Genomic DNA, 25,406 nt, shown 5'->3' with positions numbered 1-25,406 from the left:
AATGGATCCCTTGTTTGGGCTTCTCTTCAGCCGCCTTATGTCTTTAGGGAAACACAGCTTAGCTAAAGGTTTTACTCAGCACTTTGTGTGTAACCTGGATGTTGATAGAGCTTTCTGAACATCCCCATTTCACACCCAAAGCACACAGCCTGGCTCCACCTAAAGCATACAGTCTGAGTTTTGGTGAAAACATGATAAAAATGTATTGAAGATTCAGAGAAAAAAGAAGGTAGAAACAGGGGAAGGTTGGTCAGATTCTGAGCATACAACAGTAAAAATGCTTAAAGCAGTAAATTAGTGTCACAGGGCAAACAAAATATGAAAAATTATTACAGTCTAACTAGTATGGTTTCATGTGAAGTGTCTACCTGGTTCCTTGAAGAACTAATACGTTCATGGCAAGTTTCTCTTGGTGCCAAGTCTTCCCCGTGTTTGAGAAAAAACTACACCTCTGTACCTGAGAAAGCTTGGTTCAATCCCTCCACACGCACACCTCAAACTCATTCACTTCCTGGGAAACATGCTAACGGTACCTTTACTGGAAGAAAATGACCCTCAGCTTTCTTTTCCAGTGAAGTATATGTTGGTCTACCAAGGTCTAGGTAGAGATTCCCAAAGAATCTCTTCATTTTATGTGTTGAGTTTCCAGTAGTGGATCATCCCCAGCTCTAAGATGGACTTAAGAGTATTCCTATTGTTCGGGCACCTGGACAATTGTTTAGCCACAGTTTTATTTTGGCAGTATGACCTCAGCCAGAGCACCTGCATTAAGCAAATACATGCAGCTGCCTCCAAAAGGGAAGGTTTGTTTCTTAGACTCAGTTAAGAAGGAAAAAGGGCGCGTGAGAGCTAGGGCAATTCACAGAGGTGGCAGAGCCCTTAGGCTCCATAATGCTTTTCATGAAGTTATTACAAACATGACAGAATGCAGCAAATGAGCCATTTTGTATGAGCCATTCCAGAATGAATCAGAAAAACCACCCATCACAACTGGTGACATATGAACAAATCTGTGAGGTAAAGACATATGACACCTCTCTGGAGTGATGTTAAATCAGTTCCATAAGGCCACAATATCAAGTACCCAGACCCTTCACTCCAAGTGATTTAAGGATCTGAATGACATCCCAATATGAAGCTAATGACATTCAGAATGCAGGTTAAAAACAGCTGGGAATGTAGCCAGGCAGGAATAAATACTGACCGAAATTGTAAGCCAAGCCTGGATTTATTTGTAACCGTACATGACTGAATGCTCATGAGACCCTCCTTATTTCTCTCTTAATTACTACAAGCAATTTTATTAGTGTACTTTGCAGCATCATTAACCATTACTTTAGCCTCAACATCAGAAATATTGAACTAATACAATATTAATTATATCAATTAATATCATCAGAACTTCACAGATACAAAGTAGGCTGCGAAATAAGAGCCTGAGAAGTTATTGCCATCAATCCCTCAGCCTTGAGATGGAAAACCAGCTATAGTGCGAAAGCTGGGCAGAGCTGAGAATGAAACGGGAAGGAGCGTGAAGGATGCCTCTTTGGCAGAAATAACACATTATCCTAGAGTCTTTTCAGATTTTGTTGAGAAAGATTAGAATATCAAGAAATACAAACTACCAAGGAGGAGGAAACAAAGAGGTCCTTCCCTTTCCACTTTGCTTGACCCTAGAACACTAACAATGTTAGAAAACTCTCCATGCTAGCTGTCTGGTACTCATCACTTTGACAGACAGATACAGCATGGACACTGACCAGACCCTGAGGTGGCAAAGGCTTGTATACTTATACATGAAAGCAGGCGAATGTCTGCAGCACGAGGACTCTAGCATGGGCACAATAGATTAGACATTCTTTGTTCTTCTGAGGACACGTACAAAGTTTAATTCAGGCAGCAGGCTGGCCTGTCAGTACAATAAGGCAAGACTTGGTCCAGAACATACATTATTTAGCAGAATGGCTGGATTTATGGCTCTAATGACCAAAAATAAATAAAAGCATCAAGCTGTCAGATGATCTTGACTGAATATGATCTAAAGTTTATCCTCTTACTGAATGAGCAGCCATTTGAGAAAAGAACTTGCTGTAAAAACCTAATTTTATCAAATCTGGCAGCTTTCCTATGACCTCTGCTGCAGCACTTGGACTACCTCAATAATCTGACTTGAAAGTATGCAGAGCAAGCCTCTCCTGTATGACATGTTACCTTCTGAAGCTTCTTAAACATTTCTACAGGACTCCACTAAAAGGAGATAGCACTGTGCTTGTGGTGCATGTTCTTATTTCAATAAGTTTGCATCTTATGCATATGTTTGTGCATCCTTAACCAATATGTGAACTAAAATAGATGGATTATCTGCACTTGGTAAACTTAGTTATACAATTCTTTAATCAAAAACTGTGTAGAAACAGCATATTTGGTGGAATGCACACATTGTGCATTTTGGCTAGATACATTATACTAGGCCAAATTCCTTCATAAATATATGAAAAAAATGTGCAAACAAATAGGTATGTTTTGGAAAGTATGCATAAAAATATGCACACATATTCAAGTGGACTTTAAAACAGCACAATAAAAGTATGCAGAACCCAGGAAGTCAACTAGGAAAGCTTCTCCATGCAGCTCTAAAGTGTGACCACAGTGAAGCAGGTAGGGATCAGCCTTCCACAAATTCAGGAATGAGCCAGGCTTGCCTTAAGCAAAGGGTGAAGAATATTTTCCCCAGCTGTCTGAATTTTTTCAGGGCAATATGGCCAGATGTGCATAGCATTGGAGAACATTGCCAAGCTGAAGCATCAATGATTTGCCTGTCTCTACACTGCTGCCATCTATTGCAGTACAAGTCTCAAGATCTTGACGTCACATTTAAAGTATACAGCCCTGTTTATATGACTATATTCTTCATGAACCTGCGTGACAATAAATTCATTGATGGAACTTGCAGAGAAATTAACAAAGAGACATTATAGGAAACAGCATGTGAGAATAACTAAGCTCCTTTCTTTTCTCTCCCCAATACAGGAAATGTACCAACCTCCTATGAGTTAAGGTTTGTAAACAGCTGTGGAACATTTCCTAGAACTCAGTAGGATATAACAGTACTCCATGTTTTGCTTGAAATACTAATCCTAATTCAGGATAACATTTCAAACACATCAACTGTCAGTGGCAAGAGAGCCTATTCAAATTAGGATAACACTTTTAGACACAGAGAAAAAAGAACAGTTCTTTAAAAGGGAATGTTGCCTTTTTTCTGCAAGCTTTGTCCCCACTCCAAGATTTCATACTTGCTGTCTAATTTTTTCCTCATCACTGTGGCTTATAATTAATTCATCTATAGCTTAGGCGGGTGGAGGTGAATCAGCAATGAGGGCCTTTCAAGCATTCCAATGGTTCACTCATTTCCTGGAGTTACTATGCAAATTGAAGACTAAGCAATAATGAATGAGTCGTGAACTTGAACTAATGCACAGCAGGGTGACATCTGAGGGCCAAGGTAGGTTTACTGCCAAAACCGACTCTCTCTGTTCTCAGAATGCAAGATGTATATTTCTCTGAACTTTCTGATCTACTTAGTGGTAGTTAACTTATTGGCAGTTCAATACCTTGATGGCAGTTCAATGCAAACCTGCCATCCCAGTATCTGTCTTTTTGAGAAACTACAGCTTTGACCTCACATGAACTACCAAACAATTTGCTGCTCTACAAAACAGGAAAGCAGAGCCATTTCCTTGATAATAAATTAGACCCCTCTTTCTTTCAGGGAGTGCCAAACACAGCCTAAGGCCTCTTGCCACCTAAGGCAGGACAGAACATAGGTGTCTGCTTCATGTCCCTTTTCTTCCACTGCAGCTTCATTTTCTCCTCCTCCTACCCCTTCTTCCATCACATTCCTCCTTCCTCCCCTTCACCACCATGATGGCTTTTCCCATTGCAGGATTGTCATGAGTGCTCAGCCTGCCAGATCTCACCAGAACTCACTGGGGTCTCACAAGAGCCTCAACCTGCTTCTTTTAGCCTCAGAGCAGCAAAGGTGAAGGCATGTGATGAGGAAAACAGCAGGCAGCTGTTCCAGAAAACCTGCTAGTCATTCTGTCATTGCAGCAGCTGTCATAAGCAGTAAGCAATCCTGATAGGGAAGCAACTCAATTTGCTCCTCCCAGTCTACCACCTGATATGACTGCTGTACAATAGGGCTTGATCCTGATTAGCACAGTCCTTTTCATTAGCACTGTCTAGCCCTAAAAGAGGTTAAGTGGGTTTAATCTTCCCAGGAATACTTTTTGTAGAAACAGGTTATGTAGGTACCTCCACTCCTTGACACACATGCAATCAGAACCCACCCTTCATCAAGGCTCTCTTGAATCTTCAGCACCTTATCACTTCTTTGATCATCCAAGGGCAGTGTGTGCTATCTGCTATGTATTGTAAATATTTGTCATTGTGCTTACAAAAACTAGTGATTTTTTACAGTATTTTATTTCCTGTGCTCTTACCACCTTTCCTTTGGTGTAATCCTTAATCACTAGTTATCTTTAAGTTTGGATCTAAGGTTTAACTATATGTGCCTGACAAGCCCCAAAGGAATTTTCTCCAGATATCCACCAAGTAATACCACATCTCATCTTGTCAACTACATTGCAGAGAAAAATGCTGTTCCAGTGTATTAACAGTGCTGGCACAGCAACTTCCTGGGGATTGTTCAGTTATGAGAAATCCTACTTTTCACGTAGCAGTTTCCCCTCCACTAGTATCAGTCCCTGTTCTATTTATCTTTTTCTTTCAGAAATTAAGTGGTATATGTATGAGGGTCAAGATTCAAGGCTACCTCCACAGTTCCAAGTTTTATAACTCTCTTTGACCCCCTTACTTGAGTATCTTGCAGTGAAAGGCTTTATTTTGTTCCAGAGGATCTTTGGTGATTCCTTCGTTTCATGTTAACTTGACATCTGGTCAGTGTTTAACTGCTTTGAATTTCAGTATCATAATATGTGAAGAAATAACTTTGTAACATGCTTAGGGTAGTCATTTGTACATCACTAAAAGGACAGGACAAAAGAGGGCATAAGTTACACAAAATTTGCCTGTGATAATGTACAAGTGCATTTTTTCTAGATTACTTATAAATTCAAAAGAAATACAGTACATCTCTCTATAGTAGGGTTGACAATGATCAAATGACCTGTCTGCTTGAGTAACTTTTGTTGGACAACTTCAAGGCCTTACCCAACTCTCCTTTCATATGGTTCTTTGTCTTTAAATTAGACATGGATTGGAAAATCCTCCAAACAGAGGCCAATCATCTAATTGGCCTTCAAATGAAAGACTAGCCTCTACTTAAAAAAAAAAAAAAAAAAAAAGACAACGACGATGACACATGGCACCCTAGAAGCACAACATGTAGTAATGACAATTGTTTATGTGTTGATGTACAACTCCTGAGCACTCAGAGGTCAGTGTGTTATGTCCCTGTTTTAGTTTCTGCTCTCATCCTCTTAGCTTAATAAACCCCACTTCACCTTTTCAACTTGATTTGAAATCGTACCCCTGCTATTGAATTATTTACTTTGTGGCTACTCTGCTTCTCAAGCCATGGGTTTCCCTTTTCTTCCAAAGAATTGAAGAACTGGATCCTTTAGTGCAGTAGTAGACTTTAAGGTACTTTCTTTTCTACATCTAAATAGAAAGTAGAAAATAAATGCAACATTTTCAAGTTACTTGTGGCCTAATTGGAAATGTGGAATAAATTAGGACACAAAAGTGCCCAAGGATAGTTAAAGCAAAAATAGTCTTTTAGCAGCTTTGCATATTTAAGTACAAAGCAGGAAGAAATTAACTGATAATCTTCAATGCAAAATGAATGTAGTTTGTCATATGAAAGCTAGTTCAGGAAGAGTGTTCTGAGTTGGATGTTCAGTTTTTATCTGTGTTGGCATCTTCATGTGCCAAAACACCATGGTACTCCTAATGATTTTTTCAAGGATGAATAATTAATAATATAACAACAGTTCATTTATTATGGGAAAATAGACACCAAATAATTCAGTTCCATTGCTAGTAGATATTCCAGCAGAACAAGAATGGAGTATTAACAGTCTGCAAAGTCATTTCCATGCAGCTACAGAATTTTGTTGTAATCCCTTAAGTCCCAAAGCCGGTGCTCTTTCTAATTCAGTAGAAGAGTATTTGTAAGTTCCAAAACATAGTATCAGACCTCTCTGATGTGATTCTCAGCTGGACACATCCTGACTGATCCAAAGAGCAGAGGTGTCATAAGGAAGAAAAAATGTGGAATACAGTTTTCTTAAGAAACAATTCCTTCATGGGTTTCTTCCCATGGAGAATTTGACTGACAATTGATTTGAGGTCAGGAGGGAAGTATGGCCCAAGTTAACTAACTCTCATGGGACAAGGCAGATGTTTTGTGTCATAGGCCTTCTAGATTGTATTTAGTAGCCTTGCTTTAATAACATGGAGTTGTTAGCTTTTAGTTTCACGTCCTGCACCCCCCTTTTTTTGTTATGATTGCATAAGTAGGTGGCTAGAAGCACGCTGCTGCCCATGCTGTTGGGCAAGAAACTTACTAGCTAAATTTTCCAGATAAGCAGATAAGTACAAAGGAGAGGCCTTTCTATCAGAGACTTCTCAGATATTCCAGAAAGAAAACTTTGGAGACCCACCTGTTTCTGCTGGCCTTGCTGTACAGGTGTGGAGCGGTATAGAAACAAACAAATAAATGTCTGTCATTTACAGATACTACATTTACTGGTACATTTTCTGTTTTGTATGTATTTTAAAGAATTTTTCTGGGTTTTTATTGTATCCATGGTGTGTTTTTTATGTGGCAAGCCAACTTGAGAGGGCTCCACCCATAAAGGTAACCCAGAAATACTTTTAGATAAAGATAGACCACGCACACTGCATAAGTTAATCTTTAGAACCTTGAAAAATCTAAAGCTGGGTTGGCTCAACAATATAAACCCTCTTTCAACTTCTAGCTTGAATAGTTCTCAGAATAAACAATTCTTGCAAAAATTCTGCCAAGAGGTCTGCTGATTACATTCAAAGGCCCTAATTCTGAGGTGTCAGGGCATTCTTTAAAATCTGGGTTTATGCTGCCTAGCTTCCTTTTTCACTTAAATCAGATTCTACCTGCTATGTTTGGATCCATATTGCTTCCATGCTTCCCTTAAATCTCACTGCTTTCATAATATTATTTATCATTTCTTTGTTCTAGGGCAGAAGTTTGCTTGATTCCACTTGCTTTGTTTCATTTAAAAATGATACTTGAAAAACCTTTCCTCTTTAGTGTGTATATATATATAAAAAGGATCTCTTTCACAGACAGGGCACAACTGACTGAGAACTCTCAGTTATAACCAAAGACATAAAAAAAAGCTATAACTTAGCTAAAGGGTTACTGGTTTATTGATTTTATTTATAATACAGTTTACAATTCATCTTTCTAAAAATGCGACTTAACACAGACCACAAATATTAAATACAATAAATGGACACAGTACAATTTAAGCTGTCAACAAAAATTCTTTTGTTATAGCAAATAGCAAAAGAGAGACCAGGCTGTATTGTTTGAGATTATGTTCTTTCTTTTAATGCCACAAGCCTGAAAAATAAACACACATTTTGAAAGATCTTACTGTATGCGAGCACACACAACTGTGTGTAGGAGAGGCTCCAGTGATTTATGTGCCAGTGGGTGAGAAATAAAATTATTCATAGTCGTTACGGAGAAGTTTTGCTTTATCTCTTAATATAAGAACTCGGGGTCATCCAAAGACATGCATTAGTAAGAGACTCAAGAAAAATAAAAGGAAGCACTTTCTCCTATAGCGTACAATAGGTTCATGGAATTTGTTGGCCTGATGTGGAGATGGCCACTAGCTTAAATGGCTTTAAGTGATTAGATACATTCACAGAAGATAGACCTATCCATGGTCATTTACCATTATGATTAATATATGGAACATCCATATTCAGAAGAACAATGCAGCTCAAGGTCATTTGCTGGACAGCAACAACGGGAAAGAAGAAGTATAGTTCTATGTCCTTTTTTGTGGACTTCTCATAGGCATTTGGTTCACTACTGTAACTAACAGCATGCTGTACTCTATGATTTGGTGTAATCTAACGGGGTCTTATCTACTCATTTATACACTTGTCCTCTGTATGACTGTTGTCAAAAGCAAAGGGCAAAGTAAAAAATAAAGAGAAAAAGATAATGACATTTGGATCTCACAAGTGACTTGCAACTTACAGGAAATAAGAAGGGACCAATTTCATACAACCAATTGCTGAAATCATCATAGGCCATTTCATCACCAAAAGAGCACAACAAAGTAATCTTCATATATCACACACTAAGTTATTGAACTGAATGGCTCTTTTGAACTTCTGGTAAAAAGAAATTATGAAATGTCCGTGCCAATAAGCCAGGTGTTTCTCATGGACTAGTGAACTTCATGCCCAACAAAGACATTATGGTAAAACAGAAAAGTATGTTCAAAATAATCTCGTTAATTGAGTATTTCAAGTGAGGTATGAGATATGACCCATGATGAGCTAAAAGCAGCTATGTCCCCACAACACACACACACAGAGCGAGAGAGAGAGAGCGCACTGTTATAGAATGGATGTGTCAATAAGCCCTAAGAGTGCGCACTTTCCAGTACATCAATGGCAACAAATAGGAACAGATTTTGTGCATTCAAACAAGCAAGTGACTTGTATGCCACATCTGCCAATGAAGTTCAGCTCAAGTCTCCAATTTATCTGTTCTTATTTATTTATTTAGTAAACTTCTATGCCACCCCATTTGCCAAAGCCTCGGGGAAGCTTACAACAATAAATAAATACATATAATCATATAAAAACAATATAATTGGAAAGATATAAAAATCTTTCCCTGACCAAAGATATAAAATCAATAAATAAGCTAACAATTAAAATGCCGTTTAAATAAAAAGGTCTTGGCCTGGAGCCGAAAAACATAATGACGGCTCCAGGCAGACCTCTCTGGGGAGCACATTCCATAGATAGGGTGGTACTGCAGAGAAAGCCCTCCTCCGGGTACTTACCCTCCTAATATCCTTCACAGAGGGTTCCCGGAGAAGGGCCTCTCCCGCTGATCTCAAGGAGCGGGAGGGCACGTATGGAAGTAAGTGCTCCTTCAGGTAACCAGGACCCAAGCCGTTAAGGGCTTTATAGGTGATAACCAACACCTTGAATTGGGCCCGGACTTCAATGGGGAGCCAGTGGAGTTGACAGAGGACTGGAGTCATGTGAACATAACACCCAGTCCCCGTCAGCAGCCTGGCAGCTATATTTTGCACCAATTGAAGTGTCTGGACCGTCTTCAAGGGCAGCCCCATGTAGAGCGCATTGCAAAAGTCTGATCGGGAAGTCACCAACGTGTGTGTCACTGTCGCCAGGCAGTCATTCTCCAGGTAGGGACGCAGCTGATGGATCAGCTGAAGCTGAAAGAAAGTGCTCCTCGCCACCGCTGTCACCTGAGCTTCAAGTGAAAGCTCTGGGTCAAGGAGCACTCCCAAGCTGCAGACCTTGTCCCTAAGAGGGAGTGCAACCCCATTCAGGACAAGGTCAAGGTCCCCTTCCCCGAAGCCCGATCCACCTACCAACAGGACCTGCATCTTGTCTGGATTGAGCTTCAGTTTATTGGCCCTCACCCAGCCCATTACCTCGGCCAGGCACCAGTTCAGTACAGCCACTGCCTCACCTGGATTGGTAGAAAACGAGAGGTAGAGCTGGGTATCATCACCGTACTGATGATTCCACAGCCCACACCTCCTGATGACCTCTCCCAGCAATTTCATGTAGATGTTGAATAGCATCTTAGTCATTCTTGACTAATGAAAGAAGAACAAAGGCAACTGTGAAAAACATACAACAGAACTAGTATTATATTAGAAGGATTCAGAGCAAAACAAAACAGGTATCCCAAAGCTCCCTTTATCCACTGCCACGCTCACCAGCTGTATGTTGTGCTTTCAGTGCACAATATTAAACACAGGTGAATCTGTTTAAGACTCTTGCTGAGTCGGCATGATTCTTTTTTTGATTCAGCAAAGAACCGAAATGCAACATCACAGAATACAAAAACAGATACAATTGCAAGTGAAATTTCCTGCAGCTTTGAGATGAGGCACTATAGACCTCATTTATGAGTTCCACAGACCAGCAATAACCTGTCCTGTGAGTGGAAGGAGAAACAGAAACAGAACAAGGATGAGGTACTTGTGGCCTTTCAGATGTTTTGGCCTACAATTCCCATGACCCTTCATTGGCTACAATAGCAAGGGCCACAAATTGCCACCCCTGCAATATAGCTTGCCTCTTTGCTATTCACTTTTCCTTTTCTGTGACCTTCCCATTTTTTTGCTCTAATTGGTGCCGCAAAACAGTCTTATAATTTCAGGGTCCCAGGTGTCTCTTTTGCTAGTAGAAGGATTGACTATAGTGCAAGAGTTGGATACATAACTCTGACCAGAAATACAGGAGGATGAGCTTAGTAGTCCCATCAAGGACATCTGGATTAACATGAATGGAGCAAGGAATAAAAGGAACACAGTGGTTGGAGTTTATTACCAACCACTCAGTCAAGGAGAAGATGAGGATGAAACTTTGAAAAGCAAATTGCCAGTGTTTCAAGGCGGCACAATGTCATCATTATCATCAACATCAATTTCCCCGAAATCTGCTGGGAGACTAATCCTGCCAAACAGAGCCCCTCTGGGAGATTCCTAACGTGTTGCTGATAACTTCTTCCAACAGAAAGTGGAGGAAGGAACAAGAGGAATGGCTATCCTTGAACTGATACTAACCATCAGGGAAAACCTAGTGGACAGAGTGGAAGCTGTAGGAACTCTGAGGGAAAGGGACCATGCTGTCCTTGAATACCTGATTCTAAAGAAAGCAAAAGCCAAATGTAACCTAACATGTACCCTGGATTTCAGGAAAGCCAGTTTTAATAAACATAGAAGAATGATAAGTAATATACCATGGCAAGTGATTCCAATAAGAAAAGGAGTCCAAGATGATTTTTTTTAAAGGAAAATCTAATTACAAACAATTCCAACAAGACAAAAGGGTTAAAGACAATGGAATAAGCCCATGTGGCTTCACAAAAAGCTTAGAGATTATCTGAAAATAAAAAAGTAGAAGGAATGTATAGGAAGTAGAAGGAAGGTGAGGCTCCAAAGAAAGAATATAGGCAGGTAGCACAAAATTGCAGGGATGGTGTCAGATGGCTAAAGCTAGGAATGAACTGAGGCTAGTAAAGGATACTAATAGCAACAAAAAAGACTTCTTCAGATATGTCCAAACTAAAAGACAGAGGAAAGAAATGGGAATACAACTACTTAATGTAGATGGCAAAATGATAACAGAGGACAAAGAAAAGGCAGAAGTGCTGTTTCTACTGTGGCTCAGTCTTCCTCCAAAGTAGTATCTGTGGCCTCCCTGAAGGGGAACTACAAGCTGTAGGAGCAGGATAGCAGCTCAAATTGATAGGACAGTGGTCAAAGATAATCTAATCAGGTTGCATGTGTGTACAAATCTACAGGGCCTGATGAACTTCATCCTAGTCATAAAGGAGCTGGTAGAATATTCTCAGAACCACAGAAATCATGAAGCACAGAAAAAGTGCCAAATGACTGCAGAAGGACTAATGTTGTCCCTATCTTCAAGAAGGAAGAACAACTAGGGAACTATAGACCAGTCAGCCTGACATTAATCCCTGGGAAAATTCTGGGGTAGATTATAAAGCAGTCAGTCTGAAAACGATGCAGTGATCACTAGAAGCCAACATGGATTTATCAAGGACAAATCCTGCCAGCCTAATTTGATTTCATTTTCTTTTCTTTTATTTGTAACCTCCCCACTAGACTGTGGGAATGTTGTGGACATAATCTATCTTGACTTCAGAAAAGCTTTTGAAAAAAATGTCCCACAATATTGGCAAATTAGCAGAAAGTGGGCTAGATACAAAAACTATCAGGTGGGTCCACAGTTGGCTACAGAATCAGACTCCAAGAGGGCTCATCAATGGCACCTTCTCAAACTGGGGAGGTGACTGCAGGATTCAGTCCTGGGCCCAGTGTTCTCCAACATTTTTATTAACAATTTGGATAAGGAAGCACAGGGAATGATTTTCAGATTTGCAGATGACATATAACTGGATGGGGTAACTAATACCCTGGAAGATAGAAAGAAGATTCAAGGTGATCATTATAGGTTTGAGTGCTGGGATGAAAATGAAAATCAGTAGGGACAAAGGCCATGTTCTGCACCTAGGAAAAAGAAACCAATGGATTGTTACAAGATAGGGTGTACTTATACTTCAAGTGAGAATGATCTGAGAACTGCTGTAGATCAGAAGCTGAATTTGAGTCAACAATGTGATGTGGCTGCAAAAATGTGCAAATGTAGCTATTTTAGGCTGCATTAATAGATGTATCACTTCCAAATCATGAAAAATACTAGTTCCCTTTTACTCAGTACTGGTTAGGCTTCATCTAGAGTACTGTGTCCAATTCTGGGATCTACAGTATAAGAAAGATGCACACAAGCTGGAAAGTATTCAGAGGAGGGCAAGAAGGATAATCCAGGCACTGGAAACAATGTCCTATGAGCAAAGATTGAAAGAATGGGCACATTTAGCTTTGAGAAGAGAAGAATGATAGGAGATATGATAGCACTCTACAAGTACTGAAAAGTCTGTCACAAAGAGGAAGGGCAGGAACTCTTTTTTTAAAGTAATTTTCTAAATTAATTTTCTACAAACTAACGGAAGGTGTCCAATATGCTACTGGGGAAGAGCAGAGGGCTAGTACTAGTAGCGCCAGAAAGAATGAAGCGACTGGGTCAAAGACGAAAGGACACTCAGTTGCAGGTGTATCTGGTGGTGAAAGGAAAGTCCGATGCTGCAAAGATCTATACTCCATAGGAACCTGGAATGTAAGATCCATGAATCAAGGCAAGCTGGATGTGGTCAAACAAGAGATGACAAGACTGTACATCGACATCTTAGGAATCAGCAAACTAAAATGGACAGGAATGGGTGAATTTAATTCAGATGACCGTCAGGTATACTACTGCGGGCAAGAATCCCTCAGAAGAAATGGGGTAGCCTTCATAGTCAATAAAAGAGTAGGAAAAGCACTACTGGGATACAATCTCCAAAATGACAGAATGATCTCAGTTCAAATCCAAGGCAAACCATTCAACGTCACAGTAGTCCAAGTCTATGTCCCAACCATTGATGCTGAAGAGGCTGAAGTTGACTGGTTCTATGAAGGCCTACAACACCTTCTAGAATTAACACCAAAGAAATGATGTCCTTATCATCATGGGGGATTGGAATGCTAAAGTAGGAAGCCAAAAGATAACTGGAGTAATAGGCAGGTTTGGCCTTGGAGTACAAAATGAAGCAGGGCACAGGCTGGTAGAATTTTGTCAAGAGAATACAATGGTCATAGCAAACACTTTTTCCAACAACCCAAGAGATGACTCTACACATGGACATCACCAGACGGTCAACACAGAAATCAGATTGACTATGTGCTCTGCAGCCAAAGATGGACAAGCTCTATACTGTCAGTAAAAACTAGACCAGGAGCTGACTGTGGCTCAGATCATGAGCTTCTTGTTGCAAAATTTAGGCTTAAATTGAAGAAAGCAGGGAAAAGTACTAGGCCACTCAGGTATGACCAAAATCATTTCCCTAATGAATATACAGTAGAGGTGACAAATAGATTTAAGGAATTAGATCTGATAGACTGCCTGAAGAACTATGGACGGAGGTTCACAACATTGTACAAGAGGTAGCAACTAAAACCATCCCAAAGAAAAAGAAATGCAAGAAAGCAAAATGGCTGTCTGAGGAAGCTTTACAAATAGCTGAGGGAAGAAGGGAAGCGAAAGGCAAGGGAGAAAGAGAAGGATACACCCAATTGAATGCAGAATTCCAGAGAATAGCTAGAAGAGATAAGAATGCTTCTTAAATGAACAGTGGCAAGAAATAGAAGAAAACAATAGAGTAGGGAGGACCAGAGATCTCTTCAAGAATATTGGAGATATGAAGGGAACGTTTCATGCAAAGATGGCATGATAAAGGACCAAAATGGCAGGGACCTAACAGAGGCAGAAGAGAATAAGAAGAGGTGGCAAGATTATACAGAAGAACTATACAAGAAAGAGCTTAACAGCCCTGATATCCACGATGAGGTGGTCACTGACCTCGAGCCAGACATCCTGGAATGTGAAGTCAAATGGGCCTTAGGAAATCTGAGCAATAACAAAGCTACTGGAGGCAACAGTATTCCAGCTAAGCTATTCAAACTCTTAAAAGACAATGCAGTAAAAGTGCTACACTCAATATGCCAGCAAACTTGGAAAACTTAACAGTGGCTGCAGGGTTGGAAAATGTAAGTTTACATGCCAATCCCAAAGAAGGGCAATGCGAAAGAATGTTCAAACTACCGTACCATTGCACTCATTTCCCATGCTAGCAAAGTTATGCTCAGAATCCTACAAGCTAGGCTCCAGCATTACGTGAACTACCACAAGTACAGGCAAGACTTCGAAGAGGCAGAGGAACGTGAGATCAAATTGCCAACATATGCTGGATCATGGAGAAAGCTAGGGAGTTCCAGAAAAACACCTACTTCTGCTTCATTGACTATGCTAAAGTCTTTGATTGTGTGGATCACAACAAATTGTGGCAAGTTCTTTTTTTTTTAAAGATTTTATTAAGATTTTAAACTAATACTACAAACATCAATCAAATACATCGGACATACTGGTTCAGCCCCCTGCTACATATCTTTAACATTCTGTAGTCATATTCAAATTCATTTATAATAACTTAAAGACATCTTTAAATCTAAGCCAAGTCCCGCTTCTCCAGCCAATAATAAAAGAAATCCCAAGTTTGATAGCAGTCAGTATCCTCTTTCTCCTTCAGTGATAAAGTCAATCTATCCATTTCTGCATGGTCCAGAATCTTTTTTAGAATCAGTTCATCGGTGGGTAATTCCTCACCTTTCCAGTGTTGAGCAAATGCAATCCTCGCAAATTGTGGCAAGTTCTTACAGAGATGGGAGTACCAGACAATCCCATTTGTCTCTTGAGAAACCTATATGCGGGTCAGGAAGCAACTGTGAGAGCTGGAACCAGAATCACTGATTGGTTCAAAATTGAGAAAGGAGTTTGGCAAGGTTGTATACTGTCACCCTGCCTATTTAACTTATATGCAGAGCACATCATGAGAATCCCAAATTGGAATTAAGATTGCTGGAAGAAATATTAACAACCTCAGATATGTAGATGATACCACTCTAATGGCAGAAAGTGAAGAGGAACTAAAGAGCCTCTTGGAGCGGGTGAAGGAAGAGAGTGCAAAAGTTGGCTTCAAACTCAACATTAAGAAAACTAAGATCATGGCATCCGGTCCTCTTACTTCCTTGGCAAATAGATGGGGAAGAAATGGAGGTAGTGACAGATTTTATTTTCCTGGATTGAGGCCTTTGAATTGTGGTGCTGGAGGAGACTACTGCGAGTCCCTTGGACCACAAGGCAATCAAACTGGTCAGTCCTAGAGGAGATCAACCCTGACTGCTCTTTAGAAGGCCAGAAGATGAAACTCAAATACGTTGGCCACCTAATGAGAAGGAATGACTCCCTGGAGAAGAGCGTAATGCTGGGAACAATAGATGGCAAAAGAAGAAGGGGACGGCAGAGAATGAGGTGGCGAGATGGAGTCACTGAAGCAGTCGGTGTGAGCTTAAGTGGACTCCGGGGGATGGTGGAGGACAGGAAGTCGCGATGGGTCGGACATGACTTCGCGACTAACAACAGCAACAACAAACTAACAAAAAGAAACTAAAAAACATCAATTATCAGAAGCATCAGACCCACTGGGTCAGCCCCCTATTTTTTTTATAGCAATAAAATTGCTATAACATATTCAAATCTACGCATAGTCCGTTTCTCTAGCCAATAATAAAAAGAGTTCCAACTTTGATAGAAGTATGTATCCTCTTTCTCCTTCAGAGACAATGTCAGTCTGTCCATTTCAGCACAGTTCAGAATCTTTTTAAAAATCAGTTTGTCGGTGCGAAGGACAGGATCTCTTCTCGCTCGTCTCAGAGTGCAAGACATGGAATAATGGGCTCAAGTTACAGGAAGCCAGCTAGATATCAGGAAAAAATTCCTAACTGTTCAAGCAGTACAACAATGGAACCAGTGACCTAGGGAGGTTGTGGGCTCTCCCACACTAGAGGCATTCAGGAATCAACTTGACAGCCATCTGAGAGGGATAATTTAAATTGAAGTCCTGCACTGAGCAGGGGTTTGGATGCCAAGACCCGCTAGCCTGTTCCAACCCTACTATCCTTTGATGCTATGATTAAAATATGGGATGGGTAATCCAAAAGAAAAGAAAACGTGAGGTTTTAAAGGGGAAAAGTTCTAATATCTAAATGGACAGACAAATACAAAAGAGCTACATGAACATTTTGAAATAACCAGAAACAATCTGTCTAACACAACCAGACAGTCTTTATTTATTCATATCACTCATCCAGTCAATACCTTACTACCTCAAGCAGTCTTGAGTTCCAACAGCTCTAATTCTCTCGAGCTTCCTTTGCTCCCTTTCCTTTCTGCTTCTGCTTCTTCTCCCCTTCTCAATCCCCCACCCTTCTGCTTCTGCATTAGGTTTCTTTTCTTAAAATGGGTTAATTTTAATTCTCATCTCAATCCAATCAGGAGCATTTACCTTTGTTTAAACTCCTTTTCCTAAATTCTTCCTCTGGTCGTCTTTTGAACCACCCCAAGTCTCTTCTCCAGCAAACATCCTGATGCCTATAATATCTTACTGAACATCGACCTTGTGACTGAAAAAAGCACACACTCATGCACATACACATGTATAAAGACATAACCTCATACTATACAAAAAGAGAAATAAATTTAAACACAAGGTCAGTTGTATTCGTTCACAATAAACAGAATGAATCTTAACCTGTATGAGGACACAGGAAGGAAGGAAAGCATGGTGAGGACATGGCCTGATGATCTTACAGTGTGATGAGAAAACCAAATTTTCTAGAGGCTTTCTTTAGAATTTTTTAGAGCAGAAGTTTTTTCACAGAAAATGACGGACATTAACAACCGCCTTAACAATTGCATTTGTAGTGTGGAAAACCATGGGATGTGAGAGTTATGTCTCTATCTGAAGGACACAATGCTTGATATAGCCAAGGGACTTCTTTAAAGCAGGATGTTAAGGCTCATTCAAACTATCTAAAGATTTCAGACTGTTGACTGGAGAAGGTGCTTCACTCTGGTTCAAACGGGCTTACCAGGCCAAGCATTCATACATACATAATAATGATTTTATAGCACTTTTACCCCCCTCCCCATACACACATGATCTAATGGCAACATACCATTCACTGCAGTGGAACTTTCCTCATTTTATTGTAAATGCTCAGTTTGCATTTGGAATAGTTTATCGTCTCCATAAATAATTCAGTTGAAGCATTTACTGTACTCCTGCATTGGATGGAATGTGCATGCTGTGAGTTCAAAATCCTTCTTAGAAGGCTATAAATGAACATGTTATTAGATATAAGGTTTTATTTCTAATAACATGCTTAGCATAACATGCTAAGGTTTTATATCTAATAACATGCTCATATGAGGTTTTATTGAGGTTTTTTGCACTGGGGTTTTATTGTATTGGGGTTTTATTGTATGGTTTATTTATTGATGTTTTGTGAGCCGCCCCGAGGCTTTATTGCGATGGGGCGGCATAGAAATGTTTTAAATAAATAAATAAATAAATAAATAAAAGAGATGGTCCTTGCCCATTTTGCGTAATTCATTACTGCTCCAGTTTTTCTTCAGCTGGCCTCTTCCTATTCTTTTGACAACACAAGTAAATCTCTCACTGACTTTAAATATGAGTAGCAATGAGCCCAGTAACTAATTTACTTTCCAGTTAAAAGGATTTTAAGATCATGAACTTTTCTACAACATGGTTGTTGCCATCTTTAAATGCTTTAACATTTCCAAGCGACAGTCAACACAATGCATAATCCATGAGAGGGTTTAAAGATGATCATGCATGCCTTGCTTTCTACCCCCACCCCTCACCTTTGTTTCCCTGTATTAAATTCTGCATGCTCAAAGCTGTATTTGCACTTGTGGAACTTAGTGCTACAGTGAAAACCTGCCTGCTCTTTCCCAGCCACTTTTTCTTCAAAAAAAAAAGGCAGTCATGGATTCAGGGTGCAAAGCTTCAATGCCTCACAACATTTTACAATGTGGTGTTCTAGTCTGTCCTTGCAGCCTCTCTGGCTACTTGAGCTTACGAAACAATAGCACAGAGGACTAATGTAGGGCTTTCTTACCTTAAGCCTTTTTAGTGCTGCCGCCTGCTGAGTGCCTGAAAGCTGAGCCAAAATTTTTTAGTTTGGATTGGATTGTCTTAATGAGGAGAATTGGATGGGGGGAATGCTCTAAAATTCAAAAGACATTTTCACTGGTTCAACTTACAACTCACTCTCCCCTGCAATAAAATAAAATAAAATCCTAATTGATTTTTAAATCTAAAAACTAATTGATGAGTTTAATGAACATCTATTTCCAAAAACATAAACATTTTCGGATAGTTACTCTGTTATGCAAGATTGCCTGAAAAAAACGTAATTTATTTCAAGTTACCTTTGAAATGAAGTATACTTTAAAAGCTTGTTGCTTCTTCCACACCAGAAATATTTCTAGCCTCCTTTTATGTGCATTCTATGTTATCCCTTCGTTGTGGAGAAAACATTGTTGATCTCCTGTTGAATTTCCACCACCTAAAAATGTGTTAGGCCAAAGTACTATGGTATTGTGGCAATTTTAATCCACGGTATGTTAGTTAGAATAGTAACATTTAAAACATAATAATGGAGGGAGGGAGCCTATGGGCCCTAGGCAGCATCTAGTGGGACACAGGCTATGCATTTCCAGGCCCAAGGTTGGAGTCAGAGCTCTAGCCTTGAAGCTGGGAATCCATGCTCTAATGCCATTTTTTACCCTCCCTTACAGGTAGCTTGGAAACACCACACCTGCTGCCTTTCCAGAGTTAGGAATCTGTTCTCAAAGAGTGAATAAAGAGACTAGTCCAAGAGGCAGTGATGACAGGAAACAGCAGGGGCCAGGTTATCACACATCCTGGGTCTTCTGCAGCCTCCTTTCCTTCTCTTCTGAAGCACCCTAGCTAGATGGCCAAAAATAGAAGAATTGCAGGCTGGGGCAAGCAAAGAGGCAAATATCAGCTCCATATGCCTCCTCTTTGGCACTGGGTACCTATAATACTCTGAATTTGGGGCGTATCAGTAGGATTGCACCATAAAACAATGGAAACAGGCCTCATTAAAAGGTGTGCTTTCCATGATTGTAGCATTCCGGTCTTTCCTTCATCTATCATTATGACAGATCATAGTCAGACCATTTACCCTATATACACTGTAAGAACACTGCAGAATATAAAGGAATGCTGGCAAAGTCTTTGTAAAGCCATCTACAACTGATGTGAAAGGATGATGTGTCAATTAAGGCTTCATCAACAAACCAAGACTGTGGGGAATGCTGTTCCTTGCTAGTATTGATTTTCACTTTGTTAGACTTGCTTAGTTAAAGTCTCTTTAAGCTTTACCCAGCTCAATATGTGAGGAGAAGAAGCAATCTATGAGAAAGTATGTGTAACCATTTTAGAGAGAACCATCTGTCAGTACACTCACTAGCAAGGTTTATTGAGGAAGAAAAGTGGATTTTTCCAGTCTGTCACTCAGATATATACATCTCAGTGTCTAACAATTGACTAAGTTTGTCTCTAATATCCCTTCTGTCAACAAGCTACACTACAGTCCTATGAATGCGCACATGACTAGATCAATCATTAAAAGTACAGAATGTACTATTAGCTTCCAAAAATATAGATGCTACTCATGGTATTTATTGGACAAAGAGCTTGTCCTTAAGAGTGACCTGCGTCACTGCCACAGGCTGGTGCAGCCTCTTCTGTAGTCAATTCCCAAGTTTCATACTGGTGATGGACTCTATTTATAACAATGAAAGGTTTCATCCTGTCTTAGCCTCCCGAAGTCATGACAAGATTCATGATAACAAACCTTTTATTGCTGTAATTCCATTAATGGGCAAAGAGCTTTCACAGAAGCAATAAACATCCACAAAATCGGTGTCAATGAGTCCCAGGCTGTAAACTCTATCTGGAAGGGCATAAGCAAAGAGCAGACACACCAAGTGCTTCTCACCACAGCTGATTCACAATGTTCCAGTTCCAAAGAAGTTGGCAAGCTTTTCAGGACTACAGTTCGTCTTCTACAAAGGCCACTGGACACTATGCAGGTTTATTTGCAGAAAAAGCCCCTTCCAGAAACTGTTATTGGATATTTAACAATTTGGTCATTGCAAGGAAACATGCCCCTCACCTTAAACCAGACTGGGTGCTTTGCCCTTTTCCACTGACAATGGACCGAGAGAGCTACCCTTGGAACACCTTCTCCTGCACAGCCCTCCTGCTGTCCCCCTGTTGCCACAACTTATTTTCCTGATTGGAAAGCAGAAACTTCCATCAAGATCATGTCTTCCAGCTGAACACGGGCCATATCTCCGGGATTTCACCCCTTTCATGTTTTCCAGGCAGTGAGGGGTCTAGCAGAACTTAATCACCAGGTGTCTTAGTTACCCACAGCAGGGCTCAACATTATAATCTCTTCCTCTGAGTTAGAATTTTTGTGCGAGGCTGAAAACACCCTCTGGGTGAAATCTGTCTTAATTTTTGGGGAAGTCCTACAGAATTGTTCTACTGGGTATTCTCATATTTGGGTATCCAGTATTGCTGTCACCTTGATATGCCAACAATCCTAGAACATGAGTTAGAATAAGATTCACTAAGGTGTTTCATAGCTGCTCCTGATCTTATGGTACTAGATTAGTTCTACTCTCCCATAGGTCCTGCTGCTTAATAATGACTAGAGCTCATTTCATGTAATAATACAGAGTTTGTGCACTCCACTGATACACTTATAGTAAGCTCTCTCAGGGTTAGTTGATCTTCTCTATCAGGCTGTCAAATATTAAGGAAAAACACTACTCCATGGTGCAGATATTTGTTGAAATGCAATAAAAACTGGAGACTGAGACTCCATTTTTAACATTAGCATAATTTCTCAACTCTAAGAACCTAACATATTTTCTGTTTCCTTGATTGCTAGTTATCCAACTACAAGTGTGCCAGAGCCTATTTAGTTTTCTCAAGATCTGCCTTCTAGCATGTATTTTAATTACTGGGGAGAAAAGACAAAGTAAATCCTGTCCAATAATATGGCCCAACAGATGGTTTCCTAGCTTAGAATATAAACTGCAGTAAAATAAATAGCGAGGCAGAGAATGAAAAATATTCTTCTTGACCTAGCTCACCACATGTGGATTTTGCAACACAAGTTATTTAGCTTTGTTTGTGGATCACCATATCCGGAAAGTATATTTGTAACTTAACAGTATGAAAAGCTCACTTCAAGAGATACTACAAAGATCTGTTTGGTGTAGGATTGGAATCGTTTCCACTTAAAAAGAATTGTGCGTGTAATTATGCATTGTTAACGTAAGTTTGATCTAGTCGGACTATTTACACCTATAAGGAGAGGCACTCCTAATATGCTGCAAATTTCTATACAGAGATTCTTGGACTCTGAGTACAAAGTACTTCAGTAGCATGTCAGTACACTACAGAATCACTGTAGTGATTTTATTTCACACCATAGCACCCAGCTGGAAGACGACTAGATACTTCCAAATCTGAATGCTCACAGACTTGTACTATGATCTGGTAGCAGAATATTTTTATTTATTGACTTAGGGTACAATCCCATTGTGATGATTGCAACTCCCCCACCACAAGTATGTGCTGATGGTATCTGACTTAGTGGTGACTGATCAAGATCAAGAGAAAGAGATCTTGAATTAAAATGTTGTCTTAGTGCATGGCTGCTGGGAAAAGGCAACCTCCATGATAGGCATAATTACGAAAGGCATGGGAAATAGAACTGCCAATACCATACTGTCGTTACACTGTGTACAGTTCTGGTCACTACACCTAAAAATATTGTACAGTTGGAGAAAGTGCAACTAAAATTATCAAAATGTTGAAGCAAGTCTCCTATGAGGAATGGTTATGGTGGCTGAGATAGTTTAGCTTAGCAAAAAGGCAAATTGATGAAACATGAGAGAGGTATGCAGAATTAGGGGATGTCTGGAGACAGCAAATGGGGTCATTTTCACCCTTTCCCATAAGATTAGAATCTGGCTGTTGGGAGATTTGAACAGATAAAAGGAAGTCCTTCCTCAAACTGTGCATACAGTATGAAATTTACTGCCTTGATAGTAAATTTCACCAATTTATATGGCTTTAAATTCACAGTGGAGAAAATTATCAATGCTTACAAGTCCTTACAGTTGTACATTACCTCCAGTATAAGAAGCTGTATGGACCCAACAGACAGCTGTTTGGATGCTGTGGGAACAGCATCCTGAACTAGATGGAACATTGTTCTGAACCAGCAAGGATTTTTAACATAGAGATACATACCTTGGTTGCAAAAAGCACTACTTTCATTCAAACTGAACAAAATGTCCTGCATAACACAGCACAGGGATGTTCAGTTCCACAGAAGCATTCTTCATATGCACTTATGCTTTTCAAGCACCTACCAGAAGTTCAAAATTATTTTTCTCCAAATTTACAAGTAAATCCATTAATTCATTTGTAAGTGAAGATTAGTTTTTTAAATGGATCATGTAAAGAAAGCAGTAGCTTTATCAAACCATTTATTTCACACAAATCATTTTCATAATAATGGAATACATTTCCCATATTAGTTTAAAATTCATTGAATTTTTTTTCACTCACAGTACTGCAAGAAATATGGTTATCATGAGGCTATTTATAGCTGAAAAATCTCATGGTTTTTGCTATGGTAAGCCAAGGTTTCTCAAATGTGGGAATAAGAGGGCCTCACACATTGGTTGTCCCACTCGCTAGAATAAGTTTTCAAGATGATGGGACTCATGGAGTTTAAACTACTGACTGCATAGAAATGTAGTGAAGAAGTAGATTCTTCCTTGTTAGCTATTGCAAAATGAAAAGATTCAAAAGTTGAAAATTGTAACCTTATGTGTACTTAGTAAGACCCATGAAGTTCAATAGCACTTCTCAGCACAGAGAAATGCATAAGGCTGATGCCTAAACAAGGTCCATCTACCAAGAATAATCACAGCATGAGAAGTAACAACCAAATCAACAAAATATTATTTGTGGCTATGAGAGATGGATGAGTCGCATAGAAAAAATAGCCAAAGAAACCAAAATTAGTAAAATATACTACTGAAATCTAAGCAGCATTTGTAAATGTGCACATTAAATCATCAACAACATTTCCAGTGCTTATGCCCAACATTCACACAAGGACAATACAGTATCATACCAACTGGATCAAGTATTCCCTCAATCATTTTCCATTCAGTCCAAACAGTAGATTTCTATAATCTTGCTCTCAGCTTTCTTCACTGTCCAGCTTTCACACACATACATAATGAACAGGAATACAGTGTGAATGATCTTAGCTGTAGTCTCCAGTGAAATATCCTTACACTTGGTCATTTTTTCTAGTTTCTTCATTTTTGCCCTTTCTCAACTCATTCTTCTAATTTCTTGGCTCTAGTGTCCCTTTGAAATGATAGCTGACCCAAGGTAAGCAAAATCTTTCACAATTTTAATTATTTCATTGTTGACATTAAAGTTGCATAATTCTTCTACAGTCATGTTTGCTTTCTTAATGTTCAGCTGCAGTCCTGCTTTTGCACCTTCTTTCACTGCCATTAATAAAACATAATATGACGGCAATGGGATATCATCTGCATATCTTGAATTAATACTGTATCTGCCACCAATTTTCATTCCTTCTGCCTCGGAGCCTAATCCAACTTTCCTTATGATACATTCCACATACATATTGAACATATAAGGGGACAAAATACACCCTTGTATGATGCCTTTGTCTAAAGGAAACCATTTCCTTTCTCCATAGTCTGTCCTAACAGTAGGTTCTTGTCCAAGATACAGGTCAGGAAAATCAGTTGCTTAGGCACATGCATATCCTTGAGAACCATTCATAGCTTCTCATAATCTACACAATCAAAGGCTTTGCTGTAATCTGTAAAGCATAGATTTATTTTCTTTTGAAAATTGTTGATGTGCTCCAGTAGCCAATGTATATTTGTCTTATGATCTTGTGTGCCTCTTTCTTCTCAGCATCCAGCTTGAACATCAGGTATTTCTCTCATTCCACAGAAGGTACAATATTTGTTGCAATTCCTTGGGTATCACTTTGCTTGCAAAGGAAATTAGTGCAATGGTTTATAGTTGCAGTGCTCCTTTCTTGGAGATTGGAATGAACGTTCCAGACTGTACAGTATTGTTTTGTATCCCATAATTGTTGGGATACTCTTGTGAGGATTTGGACCTGTTCATTCTCTGTAGCTTGGAATAGTCCTTTTGGCATTATGTGCTTTATTCTTTCCAAATGCTTTCAGAACAGCATTTACTTCATTTTCTAATAATGTAGACTCTCCCTCAAAGGATTCCTCTTCAAAGGAACCCGTCATCATTTTAATTTTTTCTGTATAGTTCTTCCATATTTAGTTACATTTTCTCTATTGTCTCTTGGCCAGGTTGTATGCTTTCTTGTTGGTCTTTCAGCATTCCTAATACGGGTTTGAATTCGCCTTTGATTTCTTGGATCTACTGAAAGAGGTTTCTTTTGTTATTCTCTTTCATTTCTTTGCACTGGCCATTGTAATACACACGCACACACTTTCTATTTGTCTTTATATGTCTTGTTTGAAGTGTTATCAATTTCCTTTTGAACACCTGCACAAAACTTTTCTATTTCTTCTTCTTCAGCATCTGTTACTGTAGATTTGAATTATGGTTATGTTGATAGGTTTTCCATAAATTCTGATATGTTTTCATTGGACTTTACATCTTAGCACCTTACTGCCTGTTCTACATGTTGCCTTAATATTAGAATTATTGTTTCTTCTGAGTTTGTCATTTCCAGTGTAAAACACTTTGTTTTCTGACACACAAATGCCCCATTGCAGTCCACTTGGCTTGCTCATACCAAGTACTTTGATATTTAACCATTTTGCTTATTGCTTTGCCTTGATTCATTATTCTTACAATCTTGTTCCAATTCTATGTGAAGCATCAGACCTTCCTTTCA

This window comes from Varanus komodoensis, unplaced genomic scaffold (genome assembly GCF_004798865.1).
Source record: "Varanus komodoensis strain SLA01 unplaced genomic scaffold, ASM479886v1 scaffold37, whole genome shotgun sequence".
In the NCBI taxonomy this organism is placed as follows: domain Eukaryota; kingdom Metazoa; phylum Chordata; class Lepidosauria; order Squamata; family Varanidae; genus Varanus; species Varanus komodoensis.
The sequence above is the reverse complement of the archived record's forward strand: the minus strand, read 5'-3'. Positions refer to the sequence as shown.